This window comes from Jaculus jaculus, chromosome 12 (assembly GCF_020740685.1).
Source record: "Jaculus jaculus isolate mJacJac1 chromosome 12, mJacJac1.mat.Y.cur, whole genome shotgun sequence".
In the NCBI taxonomy this organism is placed as follows: domain Eukaryota; kingdom Metazoa; phylum Chordata; class Mammalia; order Rodentia; family Dipodidae; genus Jaculus; species Jaculus jaculus.
Window position 1 is genome coordinate 4408354 of NC_059113.1, and position 26292 is coordinate 4434645.

The following is a 26292-nucleotide window of genomic DNA, read 5'->3' on the forward strand; positions in this document are numbered from 1 at the left end:
GCCAACTGCATGGGCCGAGAGGGCGGCCACAGGCCACCGGGAGAGCACGTGCGCTGAGCAGCCCGAGCTGCGGGCATGCGGCGGAGGGTCTCACGTTCTGCTCCCAGCGTCGCGAGCCCCTGGGCTGTGCAAAGCTACGGAGGACGGCGTGGCGCTGTGAGGACCCTGCTCCCATCACGGGCTCGAGTGTGCATGGTGGTGCCCGATGTCCTGTTTACCATTTGCACTGGAAGTCACGCGAGACGCCTCTGAAGGTCATTCGGTGGCAAAGCCCCACAGCCGCCAGTGATCTTCCGCCCCACCAGTCCAGGTTGTGAAGTCTTGAGTTAATGCTTTGGAAAAGAAATAAGGACTTGGAAACAAATAAGGTGACAATGTGTCTACGCCTTGCCTTGAGTTCAAGATCAGATTCACACTTTTCTTGTTGTTTGTTTTGGATTGTTTTCCTAGGTAGGGTCTCAGTCTAGCTCAGGCTGACCTGGAATTCACTATGTAGTCTCAGGGTGGCCTTGAACTCATGGCGATCTGCCTACCCCTGCCTCCTGAGTGCTGGGAGTAAAGGTGTGCGTCTCCACGCCCAGCTAGATTGACACTTCTATCTACATGCAAAGGATTGGGTTTGCTGGAATAACCAAAACAAAAAAAATTCTTTAACACTAAGAATTTTTTTTGGTTAGACACTATAATAAATATTTTATCCTAGCAGACCATGGTGTGTGTGTGTGTGTGTGTGTGTGCAGGTGCACACACATGCCGGGGTTTCTTGCCACTGCAAACGAATCCGGGCACATTTGCATCTGGCTTTATGTGGGTCTGAGGAACTGAACGTGAGCCGACAGGCTTTGTGCGCAAAGCCCTTTTAACTGCTGAGCCATCTCGCTACTCAAAGAAGCACTGGAATGAACAGTAGATTCAAATGTGTGTTCTCAGTAGAAATGATGGGAATACGAGGTCCTATAGAGCAGAAACGCGAGGGCTTCCGAGAAGAGCTTCGTTTGAAGGGACAGGAATGTGACTCTTAGGCTTGGGGAGCCAGATCCGTCCTTGCCTCTGTCCTCCTTCAGGCTTTCTCCTCAGAGGCACAGGCTGTTTTGTTTTTACTTTATAACCCCAGCATATTTCCCATGCTAAGTTAGGATGTGGGGAAATCAATGTTTCATCAACTTCCAGAGAGAAAAGTATTTTCATTAGGCAGTGTATGTTAAAATTATAGTCTAAAAAGCCTCTACGGAATGGAAAGATTAACAAGCTTTTAACTTAAGTATCTACACTCCGGCCACAGAGACTAACAGTGGTCATCTGACCGCATTGTTGGGGTGGCTTTTCTTTATCAGTTATAAAGGACTATAGCTTTTCAACATGTAGCAAATAACATGGGAAGCATTAATGACATATCAAAGGAAATGAAACTTTAACTTCTTAATAATTATATGTGCAGTGTGTGGATGTGTGTACATGGAAAATGGTGAGAGGAAGAAAAACATCAACAAATGGCTGGGAGGTAACTGAGGAGGCAGACAATGCCGCATTTACATCAAGCTGAGAGACCAGATTTTTGCTGTCGAATCCTTGGACGAGAGCACAGCTCCTGTTTATTTACATTTGTTCTCAGTTTGAAAGACAGCGCGAGAGGTAAAATAAAATGAGAGTGCCTCCAACGCCTTCTAAATTTCCCCTTAAATTGAATTTCTTGTTTTATCAGGGAACAATACTTGCACTGATGCTAGGCAGACAGCTAAAAGGTCAGCAGGTTCCCTTGGTTGCCTTTTGTCAAGGGTTTTTGACTTGTCTGTGAATAAAGATCTCCCAGGAGGAAGGCAGACCTGAATTTCCTGTCATCGAGGAGACAGCAGTGAATTTGAAAATGTTACAAAAAGCTTAAGGGACTTCAGCACACCTCGGACCCACTGTGGGTGCCAATCGCGGCCGGTGTAAACATGTGCATAGAAATGTTTTGGATTTGTTCTGTCAACTATTGGTTGTGAAACAAATTGTTCTACAGCAGCCCACCTTGAATACAGAATGAGTCTGACAGGGCTGGTTGCTTCTGCCTCAGCCTAATCACAAGACACCTCGGTGCCCATTCACTCACACCCGAAGGAGACTCCGTTTCCCTTCCCCCTCTGCATATGGGCATGCGCTTTCCACCTGAAATGTCTGCGCGTCTGTCAGGAGGGAGGCTTAGCTATGACATCTGGACAAGATTAAAATGAAGCTTTTCTTTTGGGATGAGTAAATTTTCCTCCAAAGAAATCCCAACCAGAAAGATTGTCCCTTTAACTGTCCCCTTCCCTTCCTTACTTCTCCCCCTCCTCCTTCTCCTCTTCCTCCTTTGTTATAGAATTTACTTCTCACAAGGCTAGGAATTCACTATTAAGGGGCCAGCATTTCGTGGGGGTTTTTGGGCGTTCTCATTTCTATAATTCCATTGTTGTTTTTCTCTCAATTAACTAGTAGAATTTTTACTAGCATTGCAATCAAGACTTATCTGTTCACTGGAGAGGAACAGAGGCTACGGGTGGAGCATCTTTCCACCAATATGTAATATTATATATATATGTGTGTGTGTGTGTGTGTGTGTGTGTGTGTGATATACATATATATATGTATGTATATATGTATATATAAATATAGCAATAAGATATAGTACAACCTATTATTCTTGGTAGTCCAGTATGAGTCACTTTAAAACAGGATCTTGAAATTACTAAATCTTTCACTGTAATAAGAATGGTTAGGGCTGGAGAGATGGTTTAGTGGTTGAGGCACTTGCCTGCAAAGCCTAAGTATCCAGGTTCAATTATCCAGGTCCCACATAATCCAGATGCACAAGGTGGCACAAGCATCTGGAGTTCATTTGCAGTGGCTAGAGGCCCTGACGTGCCCATTCTTTCTCTCTCTCTCTCTCTCTCTCTCTCGGTCTCAAATAAATAATTAAATAAAAATCTTTCAAAAAAGAATGGTTGTTAAGTTGTGCAGAATTTTTATCTCAACAGTTCATGGTCTGGGCATGGTGGCGCATACCTTTAATCCCAGCACTCGGGAGTCAGAGGTAGGAGGATTTCCATGAGTTCGAGGCCACCCTTAGACTGCATAGTGAATTCCAGGTCAGACTGAGCTAGCATGAGACTCTACCTTGAAAAACCAAAAAAAAAAAAAAAAAAAAAAAAAAAAAAAAAAAAAAAAGTTCATGGGACTGAGGACATGGCTCAGCAGTTAAAGGTGCTCACTTGCAAAACCTGCCAGCCCGGGTTCAATTCCCCAGATACCTGTGTGCAGCCAGATGAGCATTCATTTGCAGTGGCAAGAGACCTTGCCCCTCCCCCATGCACAAACACATACATGTATAAGTAAAAAATAAATAAAGGGCCGGAGAGATGTCTTAGCAAGCAGTCAAGGTGCTTGTTTGCCTGTGAAGCCTAAGGACCCATGGTCTACTCTCCAGATCCCAGTAATCCAGGTGCACCGGGTGATGCAAGGGTGTAAGGTCACATAGGACCACAGGATGCTCTATGCATCTGGAGTTCAATTGCAGTGGCTGAAGGCCCTGGTGCACCAGTTATCTCTCTCTCTTTCACTCCCAATCTGTCTCTCTTTCTCTCTCTGATGAAAAAAAAATAAATGAATACATAAAAATTCAAAAGTCCTAGGTTCAAATTACAGTTCTATCACTTGCTAGCTATGTGACCATAGAATATGTATCTCAATTCCTTGCAGGAAAAAAATATTATTTATATATTGTGTGTGTGTATGAGAAAGAGAGAGAGGTGTGAACATGGGCATGCTCATGCAATGGCTACCATGAAGAGATCAGAGGACAACCATAGGGTGTTTGTCCTTGACTCTCACCTTAGTTTCTCTAGTTTCTCCAGTTGTTTGCTGCTGGGAAGGTCAGGCTAGCTGGCATGTGAGCTTCAGAGCCCCCTTGATGTTGCCTACCACTACTGCAGGCTCACTGTGATGACAGATGTGTGTACCACCTTGCATCTGGCTTATTGCAGGCGTGGGGATGTGAACTCAAGTTGGCAGACTTGTGGAGCAAGTGCCCATAGCCACGGAACCTTCTCCCCAGCCCAGGAACCAATCTCAACAGGGATTTTCTGAGAACTGAATGAGAATACATCAAGTATTTAGCACAAGGCTCATGCTCAAATTATATTAGCTGTTCTTGTTGCGTCTGTTACTCTTCTTGGCCACAGTTTGACTTCTTCTGGATAAAGCCACTCACTAAACATTTGCCAGAAAAATGTTTTTTCGACCAGCCACATTTGGAATATGGAATTTAAATGGCCTTTACTCCACTGGCAGACCTACTGGAAATAATAATAATAAAATAAAATAATAATAATGCTTTTCAGAAGGCCTTACCTAAAGTGAGGTCATTATGCCTCTTTCTACCTTACCAAGCAGGGTTTCCAGGTACTTAAATGGGATTAGGGAAGATAAATAAATTATAAATCATTATTATTATTATTATTGTTAATTATTGTAAATTCTGAGCTTAAGAAGTGACAAAAGTCCACTTACCATTTTATTTGTTTTTGCATTGTGTTGTGGGCTGTGTGTGCTACATGATGTGTGCATGTGTATACGCAGATGCATGTTTCATGTGCATACATGCGGAGGTCAGAGGGGAACATCCTTATCACTCATCCATATACTTCCTTGAGATGGGGTCTCTCCCTCAATCTGGAGGGTTGATCCAGAGCTTCTGTCACTCAGGGAACCCTGGTGATTCTCAGGTCTTCTCGAAGCCCCCCAAATGTACTGAAGTTATAGGCATGCATGGCAATGCCCAGCTTATTCTTTTTTTCAAGGCAGGGTCTCACTCTAGTCCAGTCTGACCTGGAATTTACTATGTAGTCTCAAGGTGGCTTCAAACTCATGGTGATTCTCCTGCCTCTGCCTCCCTAGTGTTGGGATTAAAGGCGTGTGCCACCATGCCCGGCCAGAACCAGTTTTTTACATGGGTTCTTTGGGAGTGAACTTGGTGGTCTTCAGTGGGGAGGAGTGCATGCTTAAGCAGCAAGTTCTCTTAACTTCTAAGCCATCCCCCAGTCCATCCACCCACTTGTCCAAGAACAAAATTTCCTTCAGGAACATTAAGGGGAGTCAGCTGTGGGGGTGCACACCCATGATCCTAGTCCATTGGAGCCTAAGGCCAGAAATAGCCAAGAAGCTGAAAATACAGTAAGAATGGACTTGCCTTACTGGATAATGGAATGTACCATAAAGTCAGGCTGCATACAAATTTATGGGAGGCTATTAGTTTGGACCGAGCTATTAATCTAAACTCCAACAAACCAAACCAAAATTGGATCCTCATGTTAAATGATATATAACTGAACTGTAATTAAAAAAAAAAAACAGGAAAAAAATCTTCATGTAGGCCAGGTTGTATCAAAAATCAGGAAATTCACAGCCTCTATTAGAAAGGGGAAGAGGCCAAGCAACCCGACCCAGCATGAGAAAGGAAGTCACTTCCAGTGAAACTCACTTGAAGTACCATGACGCTAATGGTCTCCATCTCTGTAGCCTGCAGTGTCCTTGTTCCCACGCAGGCTGCCGCATGCCACACAAAGCAAATGTTCATGGATCCCAGTGAACTCATCTCTTTCATGTTCCCCATACAGCTAAGAAAACCAGCTAGTCCTTCCATTTGTTGGAAACTTCCTTCTATCTCAGGCTGGCCTCAAACTCACAGCAATCCTCCTATCTCAGCCTCCCAAGCGATGGGGTTAAAGGCATGTGCCACCATGCCTGGGGAGGAGAGAGAGGAAAAAGAGAGAGGGAGGGAGAGAATGGGCTTACCAGGGCCTCTAGCCACGACAAATGAACTCCACACACCTGTGCCATCTTGTGTATCTGGCTTACATGGGTCCTGGAGAATTGAACCATGGTCATTTGGCTTTACAGGCAAGAGCCTTAACCACTAAGCCATCTCTCCAGACCTGGAAACTTGTCTGTTTAGAAATTATATTTTAACTAGTTTTTTATTGGTATAATATTAAACTAACCCATGGAAAAAGCCCAGAGTCTTAAAAACAAATAAGCTTTCAGTGTATGGGAAATGTGACAGGAAACAGCAAACAAATTACTAAGATTGAGCTGAAATAGTTAATTCACTAATTGGAAAAATATTGCTAAATCTTTACCTCATATACTATAACAAAATGAATTCCAGATGGCTCCAAGAATTATTTTAACTTTCCTTCAATAATATTTTATACCATCAGAAAGATTTCTAGACATGTAAGAATTGTAATGGTACTGCACATAGTATCTTTAAATTTTTTTTAATTAAGCTACTTTTCTTTGGTCCATAGAAATACAATTGCACTTAGTAGATAAGTCTTGGAGCTAATGACCTTGCTTACATATTAATGACCTTGCAAGATTACATATTAATTCTGATACTTCAGCTGCAGGATCCTATTTTTTGCCTGGAGCTTGAACCCAAGACCTTGTATATGCCAGGTGAGGGCGTTTCCATTGAGCTACACCCCCAGTTCTTGAGTTTTTGAAGACAGAATCTTACTAGATAGTTCACAGTGGCCTCAGCCTTTCACCTGTTGTCCCTGTGCGGGAAGCAGAGCGATCGTCTCTATGTTATTTCAGTTTTGTGCTGCCAGAGCAAGTATGGCTCTCAGACTTTCGATCCTCCTGCCTCAGCCTTCTGAATGCTGAGATTATAGGACTCCACGTGCCACCATACCCAGCTATTTTAATTATTTTTTAAAACATTATTTGTTTATGAGAGAGAACAATTCCATCCTTGCCACCCTGGCAGCTTTATTTGTGGGCCCACTGGGCAATGACAAGCATGGCTGGGAAAAGAGGTTGACTGCTATCCACAGAAGAAACCATCTCACCTACCTGAATATTGCAGTCACCCTCTGCTGAAGTCACCTTTTGATAAGCATTTACGTGGGACACAACTATTTTTATATCCTTTGTCCATTCAGAGAGAGCTAACCACATACACCTTCTCCAAATGTCTTTCTAGTGTGCTCCTTCCAAATCCTTGATCCTCCAGCCAAACTGACTGCCTCCGCCACGGCAGTCAGCTCGAAGTCGCTAGTTTCTCTCAAACTTGTGTGCTGAGGAGACTCAGATGTTGGCCTCAGCTCCTAGGCTGAACTCAGCAGATTGGCTCATGAAAACTAACGTATTGAGACAAAGGAAAGGATCTGGCAGAAAGCAACATCTATTATCCTGGGCTTGGCAGCAAGGAAGAGGACAAGTAGTGGAATTCCTGCAATCTGAAAACCATACTGAAAGGTGACATAGAAGCTGAACAATGGCTGGTGGAGAGAGGTATAACATTCTAGCCCCCCAATCTAGAAACGTTAGTAAGAACCAACAGCAGCTTACTAGACAGAAGACTAAGGATCAGAATTCCCAGATGCAGATTGTTCACAAGAAAAAAGAATGAGGACACAGTTACAACTCATCAGCAGCTGCATGGCAGGCCATGCAAAATGGCGGGAAGAACAATTTTTCTAGTAATCCAAATTGAAACTCTAGTCTATCAAGTCCCAGTTTGCTTTTTAAATCTCAAACTAACCAGAGCTATGCTGGAGCCAAGTTTAGTGAGCCACCATCACCAAGTGTTCTTCCCAAGCCACCAAGCCACTGGGTTCCAGTTTCATTTAATCCTTCAGATAAGGAAATAATGACATTTCAACTTAAAACCTTACTTAAAGTACAAGTTTAAGATGAAGTACTAATATTTAAATTTAGCACTGTTTACATAGTCATGAATTGGTCTGAACCAAATTGACTTAAGGAGGTAAAACTTGTAATTTACAAGTATAATCAAGACTATCATTTATGTGCTGTTTGCCATATCAGTGCAATTTAAATAATTATGCTTGATACAAGTGAACCATTCAGGTTGATTTGGGAAATAGCTGACTTTTAAAATTGTCTATTGTGGAGATAGTCGTTTACAGTCAGTCAGGTTATAGCTGAAATATACAGGGACTGAAAAATGTAGACATTAGGAAATTAAATGTCCTAAGGGCACCTAAACTGCCAAAAGAAAATGAATTTTTACTAAAGATCTCATTTGACTAAATTGTACTTACTAATTGGTGTATGTGTGAAGGTCAGTCAGGGCTTGCTAGAACAAAGCAGTCTATGTCCAAGTGCCCCTGGTTTTTGGATCTCACTCTAGCCCAGGCTGGCCCTGAACTCAGTGATCCTGCCTCAGCCTCCCAAGTGCGCTGGGATTAAAGGTGTGTGCCATCATGCCTGGCTTTGTCTGTTTCTTAAGTATAGTGGGTATGCATCTGCCTGCAGACGGACTAATTTTTTAAAAACTGACTTAAGTGCCTAGAGAAGAAAGAGCCATGTAAATACATGTAATAAGCTTGTAACATATGGAAAGTTTTCTTTCATCCTACAAAGACTATTTTAGTATGAATTTGCTGGATGTATGACCATGGACTTTTTTCTATGAGGGCCTAATTTTAAAGGTCCACAATTATTTTAAAGAAGCTTACCCTCATGCTAAAGTGCCAGTGTATGTTCAGTTGATTTGGTTTTAAGCTACATATCAAAGTAAAAACCTAACATTAAGCTTATATTAAAATATTTAAGCTGCTAAGACATTTCCTATTTTTGAGGTTGAAAATTTAGTACAGGATCTCCACTCTATTCCCCACTCTTTAAACACAAAGATTCATTTTTTTTTCACCAATCCTGATGAGACAGTGCTTGGTTCCAGTGGCTCTGGTGCTTTTGGTGATTAAGTGCAATTTAGGGAGAAGAAGGCAAAAGGTGTAATCTCAACCCAAAGGGTGCAAATACTAATAGCTGTTAATGCTACTAATTTGATACACGTATTTTGCTGTTGACAAGGAAAATTAGCTAAGTTGTAATTTTCCAAATTCTGATGCAATGTGGAAATCTTATTAAGCAAGGCAAAAGTAGATTAAAGAAATCAAGGAAGGCTTCCAAGAGTGGGAGGGGTCCTCAAAAGAAAGGATGGGGTTGCTTAATGCATGTGATGTGAGTTTGAACCATGAAATTAAAAAAATAAATTCTGCTCAGTAGCGTGCTTTTATTAAATAACTTATGTTGGTAAGACTATTTGGCGGTCATTTACCTTGGATTCACTTAATTTCCCTGCAATGTTATTAAAAAGGGTCTGGAGAGATGATTTAGCAGTTAGGCACATGCCTGTGTAGCCTAAGAACCCAGGTGTGGTGGTTTGATTCAGGTGTCCCCCATAAACTTAGGTGTTCTGAATGCTAGGTTCCCAGCTGATGGATATTTGGGAATTAATGCCTCCTGGAGGGGGTGTATTGTTGGGGGTGGGCTTAAGGGCTTTATAGCCAGTTTCCCCATGCCAGTGTTTGGCACACCCTCCTGTTGCTGTGGTCCACCTTATGTTGGCCAGGGGGTGATGTCCACCCTCTGCACATGCCATCGTTTTTCCCTGCCATCGTGGAGCTTCCCCTCGAGCCTGTAAGCCAAAATAGATCTCTTTTTCCCAGAAGCTGCTCTTGGTTGGGTGATTTCTACCAGCAATGCGAACCGGACTGCAACACCAGGTTTGATTCTCCATGTCCCATGTAAGCCAGATGCACATGGTGGCACATGTGTCTGGGATTTGTTTGTAGTGGCTAGAGGCCCTGGAGTGCCCATTCTCTCTCGCTGCCAATAAATAAATAAAAGTAAATAATTAAATTATTTTTTAAGTTAAAAAAAAAAAAAGAAAAGAAAGCTGATTAACCAGCATAAGACAAGTCACCTCTGTCACATCCACTGGAGCCCATGACACATGACAGAGGAAGTGATGAGCTTAAACATGAATGCTGTCTCACTGCACTTGAGACCCTCCTCCAGGGAGACGGCAGTGTACAGGGAGGAGACTCAAAACTCATCAAAGCAAAAAGAAAAAAAGAAAAAAATCAGAGGCTGCCGAGAGCTCAACACAAAATCACCCCCTCCAAGGCTCAGGGGACACTGCAGAAGAGGGGAGCTTCCGAGGCATCTGATAACCAAGCTCTTGAACATAACAAAGGGGAGGTCTTACAGGCTGCAAGAGAAAAGAAACAAACAACACAAGAAGGCTGTGCTGCTTACCTGGCAACAGACGTCTCAGCAGAGGCCTGTGAGGCAGGAGAGAGTGAACTGTGATTTTTCATAGAATTGGAAGGAAAATACTGTCAACTGAGGACATTGTTCCCAGCTAACATATCCTTTAGAAATTAAGGATGGATAAAGACACTTCCAGAATAGAAGGCTTAGTGGTTAAGGCACTTGCCTGCAAAGCCAAAGGACCATGATTCAAATCTCCAGGACCCACATAAGCAAGGTGCACAAGGTGGCGCAAGTGTCTGGAATTTGTTTCAGTGGCTGAAGGCCCTGGTGCATCAATCTCTCCCTCTGTCTTTCTCTCTCTCCCCTCCCTTCTCTCTATCTGCCTCTTTCTCTCTCTCTCTCTCAAATAATTAAAAAATAAAAGTAAAAATGCAACTTCCAGACAAATGAAAGCTCAGAAATACATGTCCACCAGAGCTATTCTATAATAAGTGCCAGGGGATACTCCTCAATCTGAAAGAGCAAGTAGACAACATGGAAATGCATGAACACTGGTAAGAGGGTTCAAACAAGTGCAGATGCTTTAATAGCATAAGCAAGGACTGTAAACCATCCATATCTTTAATAAGAAGACAGAAAGCAAAACAATTTAAAATAATAACATTAAAATGTTAAGACAGAGCTGGAGAGATGGCTTAGCTGTTAAGGCATTTGCCTGCAAAGCCAAAGGATCTTGGTTCGGTTCTCCAGGACCCACATAAGCCAGATGCACAAGGGGAACACATGCATCTGGAGTTTATTTGCAGTGGCTGGAGACCCAGGTGTGTCCATTCTCTCTCTCTCTCTCTCTCTCTCTCTCTCTCTCTCTCTCTCTCTCTCTCTTTCTCCCTCTTTATGCTTGCAAATAAATAATTTTTAAAAAAGAAAATGAGATAATACTATATTTAATACAATTGCAGAATTATTTTTAAAGGTTTTTCTCTGTGTAGATGTTTGGAGACATGAGATGTGCATGTGTAATCTAAGGAAATGCAGTTTTTCTCTGTCCTCGAGGAAATAAGGATGGGCTATATTTATATTAGATAATTTTATCACACATACACACCTGCATCTGTCTTTTTGCTATTGTAGTGCTTGAAAGAAGCTAATTGCATGTGGGTCTCTCAGAAGCCATGTAGCATTAGTCTGTGAGCAAGCAAGCTTTGGAAAACTGTAAAGGTCTATGAGTTGTACTTTGTTTTATTTTATTTCTTTATTGACAATTTCCATGATTGTAAACTTTCTCCTTTGAAGTTCCACTCTCCATCATATCCCCTCCCCCTCTGCATCAGTCTCTCTTTTATTTTGATGTCATCATCTTTTCCTCCTAATATGATGGTCATGTGTAGGTAGTGTCAGGCACTGTGAGGTCATGGTATCTAGGCCATTTTGTGTCTGGAGGAGCACATTGTCAGGAGTCTTACCCTTCCTTTAGCTCTTAAATTCTTTCCGTCACCTCTGCTGCAATGGACCCTAAGACTTGGAAGGTGTGAAAGAGATATTTCAGTGCTGAGTGCTCCTGTCACTTCTCAGCACCACGGTGCCTTCTGAGTCATCCCAAAGTCACTGCCGTCTGAAAGGAGAAGGTTCTCTACAAAAAGTGAGAGTAGCATTAATATATGGTATGAACATTAAAAGAAGTGCTTACTGGGCAGTTTGGTGAGCACAGTATATACATTTAGCCAGACAGCAGCAGACATTACACCCCTAGGGCTCATGACTACCCCTGCTGTAGGTTTTCAGTATCAGGGATGTATTCCCTCCCATGGAGCAGGCCTCCAATCAAAGTAGAGAGTGGTTGGTTTCCCGATTAACAGACATGCCACTTTTGCACTTGTTGGCTCATTTGGTCTGGCTGGCCAAATATAAGGCTTTCAATGTCCACTGTTGGGTATCTTCCCTGGTGATTTCTCTCTCTCTCTCTCTCCTACTGAACTGCATGCAGTGTGGCTTTTTCCAGCTTTCTGTCAGCTGCTATACATGGAGAAGATTATTAGCTCAGCTCCAGCAGGGTTTCTCAGTGACCTTGCAACCCAAGTATGTGGATTCTTCAGCAATAGGGTCTTACCATCTGTTCCTGGTAGGAAACCAAGAGCCTCGGCAATGGCCTATAATGTTTTTGGGGCATCAGGGACCTCCCTGGCCAACAACTCACTGAAAGGTATCCCATCCATGGCACTGAAAAATTTTTAGTAACAATCTATGGCTCCCGTATGTTCTATTGTCCAAAAAAGTGGGTTTCCATATGACTTATTTATATCCTCTTAGATTTTTATTAGCCCTCCCTCCACCTTTCCTTTACTCAATTTATTTCCCTGACTTTGAAGTGCCAAAAATACTTACTAAAATAAATACCAAATACACACAAATTAAAGTTAAGTTACAGGTAACTCAGCAAGACATGTGGTGTACAGTTTCCAGTGGCTCGTGGGTCTCAGAGAGCAGGCAACCTGAGATCAGACTTGTTTTCTTTTCTAGTTTTCTGCTCAGTGTTGCTCACTTATGAGTCCAGGAATGTGCATTGGGGACTATAAGATTTGGTGATAATGAAATGAGAAAATTAAATAGGTGGAACTATGAAGCCTTGTCTTATCCAAAGAAGGCTTGCCATGCCAGTGTTGGTAAAATACAGATAACATGTCCCTCAAGAGTACTTGTCAGTGAGTGACTGGTGGTCTGAATTAGGCGTCCCTCATATACTCATGTGTTTTGAATGATTAGTCCCCAGCTGATGGCAATTTGGGAGGCAGAGCCTTGCCAAAGGAGGCGTATTGTTGAGCTTCAGACTTAGAGGTCTTAAAGCCACCCTTCCACACACACACACACACACACACTGCCAGAGTTTGACTCACTTTCCTGCTGCTATTGTCTACATGCTGTGGCAGAGGTGATGCCCGTCCTTTGCTCATGCCATGCTTCCCTCTGCCGTCATGAAGCTTCTCCTCCAGACTATCAACCAAAACAAACAACTTTCCTCCTATCAACTGCTTTTGGTAGGGTGCTTTGCACCAGCAACAAGAAGGTAACTACAACAGTGACCATGACTTCCTGTCATCACCTTAGTTTCTAAATAGCCCAGGAGACCAACCTGCTCATGAACATTTGTGCCCAAGAAGCAGGGCCCTTCCTGGGAAGCCCTGCTTTGCATTGTGGGTCAGAATTTTGGGAGTGTCCTGCTGACTGGAGAGGGAGAAGAAAGGCTGTGCCCCTTTCCACTGGGAAATGGGGAGGGTGAAGGATGGGGCCTGGGCACTCACCCTCAACATGTGGCAATATGGGAACAGAGCAAGGAGCAGGCTCAGGCTCTGGTGGATGAGTGAGTTAAGAGTGACCGTGAATTACCATCTGGGGACTGCGGCTGAGGAAGAGGACGTCCAAGAACTGTCCAGTGTCACTGGAAGTTTCTAGAAGTGGGCATTGGGAGACAGAACTGGGAGAATGATACACCTTTTCTCTAGGAAGCAGTCTTACCCATGCGAGCAAAACTTCATCCTTTAAGGATCCAGAAATAATTCAATTCCAGGGAGTGATTTCAGGGACAAGACTCTTGTCTGCAGTTGCTTTCAGAGGTGGGCCATTCCATGTAAAGGGGTTTGGGATAAAACATAAACATAAATGACTAGAAATGGAAAAATTTAGGCAGAAGCTCATTAGATTCAAAATACATCCAGTCTTCATTCTTGATAGAGCAGTAAGAGTAATATTGTAAAATCTAACATATTTTATCTTGTTCCCACATGGAGCCCTCCAATGGCATCTTACTGAGTGTGGAGTAGATATCAACACCCCGACACTTGGCGCTGGACTGCGTGGATCTGGGGGAAATCCCTGACTGAGTCCCATTGGCTCTGGCTTTGGCCTGATTCTGGTTCTTTGAAGTAGCCGCTGTCTGCCGGTGAATATTGATGCTCGATGCTCCCTGCCGTCTTTGAATGTCCGTGTCTTCCTTCAGGTTTCTGTTTATTACCTCCTCAAAGAGACCCCTGCAGACCAACTAAATAACCTATCCCAGTCCTCTTGTTTTCTGTTTTTCAGCTGGCTAGGCCTATCCCAGTGCTTGTCTCCATCTGTGGTGGTCGTGTTTATGCACTGTCTACCCCTCCTGCCGCTGCACACGCTTCGAGTCAAGAGAAGGGAGCAAGGATTTTGTTTAGTCGTCATTGCTTTCTGGCATATAGCATGATTTTACATGGGAAGGACACGGTAACTACTGGATAGATAAATGAGCGTGCTCATTTGTGATGAGGCTTTAGAAAATGCCAGTCTCTTAAAATAAGGGAGGGATAGTGAAACAGATCAGTCAAGGGCCATAAAAAGGAAGCACTGAAGTAAATTTCATTTTATGTGTTCTAGAAATATCCATTTCACTTGTCTCCATCAGACTTCAGTTGAACAGAAGCTTTGAGTGGAGCTATCTTTATACTTGTCACTTTGCTTGAAAAAGCCTTCATTGTTGCAGGTCCTGTCCTCTGAGTACGACCATGCTTATATTCATCCTTAATAGCAAACATGTGTGTTGTGCTTAATATATGCCCAGCACTAACAGAAGGAGTAAATAAAGATTATTTACACGGTCTCACAGGACAATTTGGGGTAAGAAACATTATCGACCCTACTTTGCAGACAAGAAAATTGGAACGCAGAAAGGTGAAGTGATTTCCCAGGGCCATGCAGATTAGAGGCCGCAATGCTAGTGTTTGAACCAGACAGTCCGGTTCCAGAGCCAGGCTACTGACTCTGGTGACATTCTAATATGTGTCCTGTCATCGGAGTTATGCTGGAAGAACTCTTAGAAGTATTTATTTGCTACCCATCAGGCACATTGTGTTTTTCTTTCCAGCTCATTTTGTAGCACATTAAATGCAGTTCTTAGCGGCTGAGGGTGTCCATATGCTTTCAGAGACACTGGTGACTTCTAGACGTGCTCTGTACTATGGAGATCAGCACGGCCCGTCCTTCATCGCTGACTCTCCCTGTGACTGGGGCTGACCGCTAACAACGGTCACTGTGGTGACCTGCTCATGAGGACAGTGGGCTCACATAGGCTCATGATGCTTCGTCATAAGTTAAATGTCTGGGGCTGAAGAGATGGCTCAGCCCATAGTCCTAGCATGGCATCTTTGTCTTTTTTTTTTCTTGGATCTGTCTATTTTTTTTTCTTTTTGTCTTTTTACCTCATTGATCAATATATATGGTAATCTGTTGAGCTCTTAAAAATCAAGAACTTCTTATTGTCCCGAGGAGATAAAACCCTTACACAAGGATGCCAGGTTTACAGGGTCCAGTGGCACATGCTTACAATCTCAGCACCTGGAAGTTGAGGCAGGAGGATCTTGAGTTCCAAGTCAGCCTGGGATGCCAACAAGACTGTCTCAAAATATGACTCTCCAAACAAACAACAAAAACCAAATAAGAAGGAATTCCAGGTTTGGATCAAAAACTGAACTCAAGCAAAGAAATAATTTTAAAATATCTTAAGTCCACATTTTGATTTTAACATCTCCGAAGGCCTAATGTAGAGGCTTATTTTGAGCTGAATTTTTTTTCTTTCTTGAGTTGTTTTTTTGTTGTTGTTGTTTTGTTTTTTTTGTTTTGTTTTTGAGGTAGGGTTTCACTGTAGTCCAGGCTGATCTGGAATTCACTATGGACTCTCAGGGTGGCCTCGAACTCACGGCAATGATCCTACCTCTGCATCCTGAATACTGGGATTAAAGGTGTGCGCCACCATGCCTGGTTCCTTGAACTGCTTGTTTAAAAAATGATTTTACTAGCACATATTAGTTATACATAATAATGTGTTTCATGGCATTTCCATGGATTATGTAACGTACTTTGATCACATTTGCCACCGTTACTATCACCTGACCCATCCTCTCCCAACGACCTCTTTCCTCTTCTCCTTTCCTTTTCATTTTCCCCTTCCTTTCTTCCTCCCCTCCTTCCTTCCTTCCTTCCTACCTTTTTTCTTCCTTCCTCCTTTCTTTCTTTTTTCCTTCCTTCCTTCTTTCCTTCCTACCTTTTTTCTTCCTTCCTTCCTTTCTTTCCCCCTCCCTCCCTCCTTTTCTTCCTTCCTTCCTTCCTTCCTTCCTTCCTTCCTTCCTTCCTTCCTTCCTTCCTTCCTTCCTTCCTTCTGTCTTTCTGTCCATCTTGTCTTTCTTTTGTGACTATGTGAGTGTCAGGAACTTGGGAGAGGAGTCACTTACTGGTGTGTGGTAACTTACTGGAGGCCACACCACTGGAGAAAGGGACTGCCCGCCCACCCAGCCATTAACTGCGCGTAGTTCTTCAGGAAGGAGCAGGGTCCTGTGAAGCTCTCCTGAGTGATGGACCACCAAAGGGCCCAATCTTGTGCAGGTTATCTTTGCTGCTCAGAATTGGAGAGTGCACTGACTTTTACTGTGTTGTTTTTTGAGACAGTCTGGCTGGTCTCAAACTCCAGCTCCTCCTGCCTCCACCTCCTGAGTACTTAAGGTACACAGTAATTATTCCTATTAGGGGTACTTCAAATATGACATGCTTTCTGTAAGATAAGGGACAAGTCTTCTGGTCACCAGTTCATAATTCTCATTGTTGGAAGCTCAGCTTATAATCAGAATCGACTACATGACCACCCTGTGACTCAGCCTTCGACACTTTGTTTGTCAAACAAGGATGACGGTGGCCCATGAGTGTTAGATAGCATCATGGATAAAGTCCGCAGTCCCCTCTTTCTTGTGTCACTAGGAAGGCACATGTGTGCACCTTCCAGTGCTGGCATAAGCTTCGTCATTAGTCGTGATGACAGCGCATCTGATTCCAATCAGGAACACAGCATTTCCGATCCAGCTTCAAGAATTTTACCAGAGCATGGATTTCATAGAAAAATATAAAAATGTCCATCTCCCCATGGGTTACCAAATAGTCAGTTTTTTTTCTCCTCTTTGTTATCCTTTCTGTTAGTCATTTCAGCATATCACGGCATTAAAACACTTCCAAAGAAAAGGTCACTTTCTCCCATCAAAACATTTCTTTGCTGTTCTGCTCCCAGAGGTCCACATGGAACAACAATCAATAAAAGATGCCTGTAGAGCATTTGACTCGCCCTGGAGGAACAGCTACTCAGCCAACACAATTGGCTGGGGTTAGCACCAGTAATGTCTCTCATAAAGGCATTTCCTAACCACTGGGAGAACATAACTTCAGACACAATGATTTGGCCTCATCAGGATTCTTTAAGATCTCGCTCGGAACTTTGATTTTTAACATTTTCTCTCCACATGGGCATCTTTAATGAAAATAATTTCTGTTGGTTTAGACTGAAAGGATAAAACATCTCCCACTATAATGTCGGTCACACAATAAGCATGGCCAGTCTTTCTTTACTTTCCGAATATGTTAATGTATTTTCTACTACAAAGTTGAGGAATGGAGATGTAGTCTTTATTAGACTTCATCATGACATGAATAGTGCCTTTCTCTGGAGTCTAAAACCCCAAGCATTTAATCTCACTGAGGAACAGAGCTAGGCTTTGGTGTCCTATTTTGCAAAACAACAACAACAAAAAAGGCAAAAGACTTTTAAAAATTGAGCTGCTGTGGGAATTGAGCAGACATAGACTGTAGAGTTATTACAAATGCTTGCATGGTCACAGCCACATGTAAAACCCCAAGACACACATTAGACAGATGAAAAGAATGTCAGTGAGATCCCAAACGGTGACATAGACAATTTTATTTGATTTATTTTTATTTTTTTTCAAGCAGAGAGAGATAGAAGAGAGTCAGACAGGAAAAATGGGCACTCCAGGGCCTCAAGTCACTGCAAATGGACTCCAGAGGCAGGCGCCACTTTGTACATCTGGCTTTGTGTGGGTCATGGGGGATGGAACTCAGCTTGTTAGGAGCTACAGGCAAGAACCTCAGCTGCTGAACCAGTGCTCCAGCCCTCATTTGATTATTTTTTGTTTTTGTGTTTTTTTTAAGATTTATTTATTAGAGACAGAGAGAGAGAGAGAGAAGGAAAGAGAGATAGAGAGAGAGTGAGAATGGGTGTGCCAGGGCCTCTAGCCATTGCAAAGGAACTCCAGGCGCATGTGCCACCTTGTACATTTGGCTTACATGGCACCTGGAGAATTGAACCTGGGTCCTTAGGCTTTGCAGGCATGCGTCTTAACTGCTAAGCAATCTCTCCAGCCCTGTTTTTTTTTTTTTTTAATTTTTTGAGGTAGGGTCTCACTCTAGCCCAGGTTGCCTGGAATTCACTGTGCAGTCTCAGGCTGGCCCTGAGCTCACAGCAATCCTCCTATCTTGGCCTCCCAAGTGCTGTGATTAAAGGCATGTGCCACCATGCCCAGCCTCTTTTGATATTTTAAGCATAACAGTTTTACACGCTCCTGGCTGCTTTACGAAGCAGATCTTATAGATCCTCATAGACGTTCATTCGTGATCTTATAGGTCTAAGCAGGACCTATGAATACTACTGGCAAGTTGAAAGCAAGTCTTAGGATAAACTCTGAATTAGCACAGTGTGTCCAAACTGCACCTTCCTGGGGGTCTCCTCACTTGCTGATACTCAGAACTTATCTATCAGTATTTGGCATACTTTTCTGAATTCTACTGGCCTTTCATATTCAGTATGATTCTTTTGAAATCATGTGGCCATTTCATACATAAAAAGAAATATGTAAGCCGTGGAGGCATGATAACAGATAAGTGTGCATGTCTCCTACTTAGCTTAGGACAACGCAAATTGTTCACACTGCTGTCAGGACTCTGGCTCTGCTTCCACGAGACTCCCCCTATTCTGCAACTTCTGGAGGCCATACTGCCTTACATTTCCTTCTGTATCATTTTGAACTCCATAGAGCCATTGTTAAAAAATATTGTAATGTATCTACTATGCTTATCAAACTACCCAGTAAGCACTTCTCTCAATATTTATACCCTTATATTAACGCTACTCTCACTTTAGGTAGAGAATCTTCTCTTTTCAGATGGCATTGACTTTGGGATGACTCAGAAGGTATCATAGTGCTGGAAAGAAGTGACTGGAGTAGTGAGTAACATCTTGATCACACCTTCCAAGGCTCAGGGTCTAATGCGGAAGAGGTGGCAGAAAGAATGTAAGAGCCGAAGGAAGGGTAGGACTCCTTACAACATGCTCCTCCAGAAACAAAATGGCCTGCATATCCATGACCTCACTGTGCCTGATATTACCTACACAAGACCATCATAAGAAGAGGAAAAGATCATGACATCAAAATAAAAGAGAGACTGATTGAGATGGGGAGGGGATATGATGGAGAATGGAAATTTAAAGGGGAAAGTAAGGGGGGAGGATATTACCATGGGATATTTTTTATAATCATGGGAAATATTAATAAAAATTGAGAAAAAAATATATTTTATTTATTTGCAAGCAGAGAGAGAGAGAGAGAGAGAGAGAGAGAGAGCGCGAGCACAACAGGACCTCTAGCTGCTGTGAACTTTACTTTGTGCATCTGGCTTTATGTGGGTACTGGGGCATCGAACCTGGGTTGTTAGGCTTTGTATGCAAGTGCCTTAACTGCTGAGCCATCTTTCCAGCCCCTGGATACAGCCATTATATATATATATATATATTTCTGACCTGCTTTCATATTTGAGTCTACTTCTGATATTATTATCATACTAAGACATGATTCCCTCACTTTCATTGCTATATAAAACTGCCACAACTTATTTACTAATTCTCCTGTGAGTAGACAGTTGGAGCATTTTGGCTTTTGTTACTATAGGAAATGCTGCTAAGGTGATTCTTGCATGTATCTTCCGATGAACAGAGGCAACAAGTCCTCTATGGTGCGAATCTGCCTGGAAGAACAGGTTCTGAGTCATGCAACTTGGATGATGTAAAGGGAATGCAAAATTACTTTACAAGAGGAGATCTGTTTTGCCCTTGATCTAGAACATGTAGCAGATGTTACTGTGGTTAAAAGAAAAAAATGAAACTTTGGTTTTGTGCCTTCTCTTATAAGTGAGTAGAGAGGAAGAAACCTTCGAGAAAAGGCGTGGGTTTCTGATCTGTTTATCTGGATGATTACGGAGAGGCAAAGCATCAGATCCCCTTTCTGCCCAGCTGCTGGAGCATTCTGGGAAAAGAAATTGTGCCCAGTAGAGTGGTGGCAGATAGCTGCTTGTGCCCCTTTCCCAATTGCTATTTAAAGTGGGTAAATTTAAAGACACCCATCCAAAAAGTACTTGTCCCACCCAAAACGTACCTTGCTTATGAAAATATTCCACAGCTGAGACTTCCAGTTAGGATGGCGGCACAGGAACCACACCAAACAGTCTAGCAGAGGAGGAAAAGCAATATATATATTTTAAAAAACCAGCAAAATGCACTCTTCTACAAAAAAGTGAGGTGTATAAGAAATTACAGCTATAGCAGAGAAGCAGGAGAGATCCAGAGCGTCTGGGGCCCGCACAGGCCGGCAGAAGCGGCTCCAGCAGCAGCGGGCAGTGGAACCAGGTGGGCGCCACCACAGCTGCCAGGCTCAGCCTGAGCCACAGGAAAAGGCAGGTGAAGGATTCTCCACTCACAGCGGCCTCCATGCAAACTCAAGAAACATGAAGGGAGTACGGCAGGGACCAACGGAGGAGGGGTTCGTGAGGAAGAGGATCGTGAGGACCAGCGGGAGAACTAGAGCCCACCATCCACAGCCCCCCTTCCCCACCACGAGCGCCAACGCCGGCAGCCATCCAGCCACCCAGCCAGCCTACCTGAGCCCACAGCGCAGCAAAGAGGGACCCAAGCAGGAGCGCAGCGTAAGTGAGAAGAAAACCATCCCAAAAGGTAACTGGGATTAAACCAGGTCAGTACCCGCCAAATAAGCCTGGTATATATGCCTGAACCGGAAGTGCTAATTGCACCTTCCATGTCAGGATAAATTATAGGTTAAATCTGATGTATGGTTGGATTTGCCATGCTTAAATAAGCTATATTTTGGGCTTGTCATTGTTGCTTCCTGATTTATAGTGGTTTTGTTTCCTCTTCTGTTGTTCATTAGGGAAGGGTTTCACTTGGTCACAAACTGACTTGGAACCCTCTATAGACCAGAAATCTTAGCCTCCCAGGATTAAGGGTGTGAAGCACCACACATCCTTAGGGACTGTGACCTTGTTAGAGGATCTGGTTGTCATAATACCTACTCTTGCATAAATACACTGTGCTGTTTTTTTTTACTGAATGTGCACATTGTTTAGTTAAATTTTAGAATCTGCCTGTATTTTGTTCCACTCAGCCTACTTGAATACTCTCATAGCAGGCAAACCCAATACCTAGGGTCACTTTTGTAGATACTCTGAGAGTATTGAGAACCACACCTAGTACCTTAAGTTCCTACCCTGAAGATATATCACATCAGAATGATACATCTAATAATACTGTAGATAATTAGAAAACCCAAGGATTAAATTAATCCAAGATGCAAAAATCTCTACATCATAATACAAGAAACACAAAAAAATCAAGACAATATAAATCCACCAAAAGTATTAATGCATCAGAAGTGACCCCCAGTGAGATTGATTTAGAGGAAATGCCTGAGAAAGATTTCAAAAGAATGATTATAAATATGTTCAAAGAAATCAAAGAGGAAATCAAAGAAACAAAAGAGGAAATCAAAGGATTCAAAGAGGAAATTACAGGAATTAAAGATGACACAGGACACCAATGTAATGAAATGAGGTCAATACAAGACATAAGTAAGGAAAAAGAAATAATAAAGAAAAAACAGTCAGAAACACTAGCAATGAAGAACACAGTCAGTGAAATAAAAAACTCTGTTGAGAATCTCACCAGTAGAATGGATGAAGGAGAGGACAGAATATCTAAGCTAGAAGACCAGGTGGCAAATCTAATACAGTCCAACAAAGAGAAAGACAAACTTATAGAAAAGTATGAGTGGGAATTTCAAGATACTTGGGACACTATGAAAAGATTAAACATAAGGATTCAGGGTATAGTAGAAAGAGAAGAATTTTACTCCAAAGGCATATTAGGTGTTTTCAACAAAATCATAGAAGAAAACTTCCCCCAAATTGGGAAAGAGGTGCCAATGCAGATACAGGAATGCTTTAGAACACCGACCAGACAAAACCTGGAAAGAACCTCTCCTTGCCATATTATAATTAAACTGCAAAACATACAAACCAAAGAAAATATATTGAAAGCTGTTAGAGAGAAAAATCAAGTCACATACAAAGGCAAGTCCATCAGGATCACAGCAGATTACTCAACACAAACTTTAAAAGCCAGAAGGGCTTAGAGTGATGCATTCCAGGTTCTGAAACATAACAACTGTCAACCAAGGTTCTTCATCCTGCAAAGCCATCCATTCAAGTCTTATATGTGGATCCTAGCTACAAATGATTGAACTTCTATGTGAATAGGACTAAAACTCAGTAGGAGATGCCAGTAAGCTAGAAAGGAGATATAAAGGGAATAAAAAGGGAGGAGGGGGGACTTAATAAGATGGTATTGTAATACGTAAGTAGAAGAACAGATTAATGGGAGTGAAAAGGCCTAAGTGGAGTCAGGGGAAGAGATTGAGTAAAAGAACGGTGGAGGGAGGGCTAATCAAAGTATAAGAGGATATAAATAAGTCATATGGAAACCTACTGTTTTGGACAATGGAACACTCTGGACCCATAGATTGTTACTGGAAAATTTTCAGTGACAGGGATGGGATATCTTCCAGTGAGTTGTTGGCCAGGGCCGTCCCTGATGTCCCCAAAACATTATAGGTCATTGCCGAGGCCCTTGGTTTCCCACCAGGAATAGATGGTAAGACCCTACTGCTGAGGATTCCGCATACATGGGCTGCAAGTTTACTGAGAAATCCTGCTGGAGCTGAACTAAAAACCTCCTCCATGTTGAGCAGCTGACAGAAAGCTGGAAAAAGCTACTCTGCATGCAGTTCAATGGGAGAGAGAGAAATCACCAGTGAAAATATTCAACAGTGGATACTGCAAGCCTTATATTTGGCCAGCCAGGCCAATGAGCCAATGGGTGCAATAGTGGCACATCTGTCATGGTGGAAACCAACTGCCCTCTAATTTGACTGGAGGCCTGCTCCATGGGAGGGAATACATCCCTGATACTGAAAATCTACAACAGGGATAGTCGTGAGCCCTAAGGGTGTAATGTCTGCTGTTGTCTGGCTAAATGTATATACTATGCTCATCAAACTGTCCAGTAAGCAATTCTCTTAATGTTCATACCAATATATTAATGTTACTCTCACTTTTGGTTAGAGAATCTTCTCTTTTCAGATGGCAGTGACCTTGGGATGACTCAGAAGGCACCATGGTGCTGAGAAGTGACAGAGGAGTGCTCAGCACTGAAATATCTATATCACACCTTCCAAAGCTCAGGGTCCATTGCAGAAGAGGTGGCGTAAAGAATGTAAGAGCCAAAGTAAGGGTAGGACTCTTTACAACGTGCTCCTCCAGACACAAATGGCCTGAATATCCATGACCTCACAATGCCTGACACTATATTCACAAGACCATCACAATAGGAGGAAAAGATCATGACATCAAAATAAGAGAGAGACTGATTGGTGGGGGGATGTGATGGAGAGTGGAGTTTCAAAGGGGAAAGTGGAGGAAGGAAGGGAATTATCATGGGATATTGTTTACAATTATGGAATTTGTCAGTAAAAAAATTCAAAAAATTTAAAAAAAGAAAATGTTCCACAGCTATAACTTTAAATTTGTCTAGGCATCTAAATTCTTTGTTTTATTTTATTTTATGTGTGTGTGTGTATGTGTGTGTGTGTGTGTGTGTGTGTGTGTGCGTGTGTGTGTGTGTGTGTGTGCATGTTTGTGTGTATTGGTGTGGGCAGAAGCATGAAGGCCACAGGAGAGCTTCTGGGTTGGTCCTTGCCTCTTCAGCTCATTTGACGCAGGATTTCTCACTCGGAGTTCTTGCTCTGCTGGTCTTCACTGTGCTCACCAAGAGCTCTTGGGGAATTCTCTTGTCTCTGCCTCCTAATTCTCCCACGTTCCCCTCCCATTCTGCTGCCTGCTGCTTCCACCAAGCCTACCATGGCTTCCAGATTTTTACAGGAAACTGAGGATCAAACTTGGGTACTCTGTCTTGAGCAGCAAGGGCATAATCCATGGGACCATCTCCCTCACACCTAAATTCTTTTGAAAAGTTCTGCATTTCTCCTTCCCTTCATATTTTTTTTGTGGTTCTTTCATTCTTCTTGAAGTGGAGTCTCACTCACAGCACAGGCTGGCCTAGCACTTACTGTGGTGGCCAAGGCTGGCCTTGAACTCGTGACACCTGCCTCCATCTTCAAACTTCTGGAATTACAGGTGTGAGTTATTCCTGCTGGGTAAGTTCTTGATTTCCTAAGTAGGTTTGTAGAGCTGTATATTCTCAACATATAAGTCACGATGCTTGTGTTAGGCCAGCCGAAACCTATTAGGATCGAGTTGATACTTTGAAATTGAATTCATTTATGCTCATGTGAAACATGGCAAATAGCAGCCCATAATAAATTTTCATGTTCTTAACTGAGTGAAAATAGGTTTTTATAATTGAATTCTTTGATGCCTCTCACATTTGCATTTTAGAGAAAAGAGAAAATTTACTATAGGCATGATATGAATTGCTTATCTGTAAACAATATTTTAGTAACAGAGATTTTGACACTGACTGGAAGGGACAGAGAAATGAGTGGGTCTCTCAGCCTTCCTTTATGATGAATGCAACTAAGAAAAGGTATGGTATTGGTTTTTATGAAAATTTGTATGGGTAGAAATTCAAGAAATTTGTAGGAATAGAGTGAACACTTGGGCCAAAAATCCTTAACCATTATGTGTATGCAGTTTCTCAAGATGGGTGGATTATTATAAAAAAAAAAAAAAAGAAGAGTGTATTATAAATGACTTGAACCCTAAACCTTCCCATCCACCTTAAAAAATTATCAAGAATTTTTTTTGTTTTGTTTTGTTTTGATTTTTTTTAGGTAGGGTCTTGTTCTAGCCCAGGCTGACCTGAAATTCACTATGTAGTCTCAGGGTGGCCTTGAACTCATGGTGATTCTCATGCCTCGGCCTCCTTAGTGCTGGGATTAGATGCATGCACCACCATGCCTGACTCTCAAGAAGTTTTTTATGCACTCAAAGACTAAGAGTTTTATTTTTTCATTGTGGCTCTAATCTCCATGACTGGAGTGTTTATTATTTCTCTCCTAACTTTTCATAAGATGAGTTTATGATGAGCACTTAATGAATCCTAGTGTAAGGAATATGATCAACTGTGCCATGATTATCTTGCCATTGTCATGATATATGATGTGAGAGAAAAAGTGTTAAAATGTCTGTAAAACCCAGTACAATAAGTCAATTTTATATGCATTTGATAATAATGAAAGTAATAAGAACAGTAAGTATTTATTGAATACATTTTTTAGGAACCAGATTAGATACTTCCTATTTGATCTTTAGAGCAAGTATAAATGACACAAGTAACATTATTTCCATGTCACAGCTGACTAAAGTAAGACTTGAGAGAAAAAAGACAGATAGTCATGAAATCCAAATCCAATTAACTGTGCTTTACTGTCCCTTCTAATGTTTAGTTTATGATTGAATTTTAAAAATAATTTTCAAAGACATTAAGCATATGCTCTCAACTCAAAGATTCATATATTTTATATATTGTAATGGAGCTTTTATAAGTCCAGGCAGTCTCTTTGAAATAAACAGACATCAGAAATAAATATTAAGTTGTAGTCATTGCCAGGAAAATATAGAAAAGAACTCAGGGAAAATATTACATTATGGCTGTTGCTAGTGAAAACCACATTTTCTGTATTATATGTGCCCTGAAATATGTTTAAATTATCTAGTCGATGTCTGAGTTGGAAGAAAATATGTTGTCTGACTACCCATGCCCCAAGCTCCGTGTGGCTGAGGCCTGCTCGTGGCAGGGACTGTCAGCCGTCTGCCTCTCTTTCACCAGGTCGCTGGGAACCCGCCTGCTGCATGAAGGCTGTCCTCACCGAAAGAGACACAACACAAACATCACCTCCCGCCACTCTCTCATCCCTTACCTTTGACCTTCAGGTATATTTTTCCTCTTATTATTATTGGCTTAGCAGTATTTTGTACTTTTCAATATTAGCCAGGGGCGTGTCTTCTTTTGACATGGCTAATTTCTGT

The 26292-nt window shown here is 42.2% G+C and overlaps 1 pseudogene; it reads left to right on the forward strand.

The window, feature by feature from the left end:
• The first annotated feature begins 7300 nt into the window (after positions 1 to 7300).
• LOC123453772 lies at positions 7301 to 7819 on the forward strand (annotated as a pseudogene).
• Positions 7820 to 26292: the final 18473 nt, after the last annotated feature.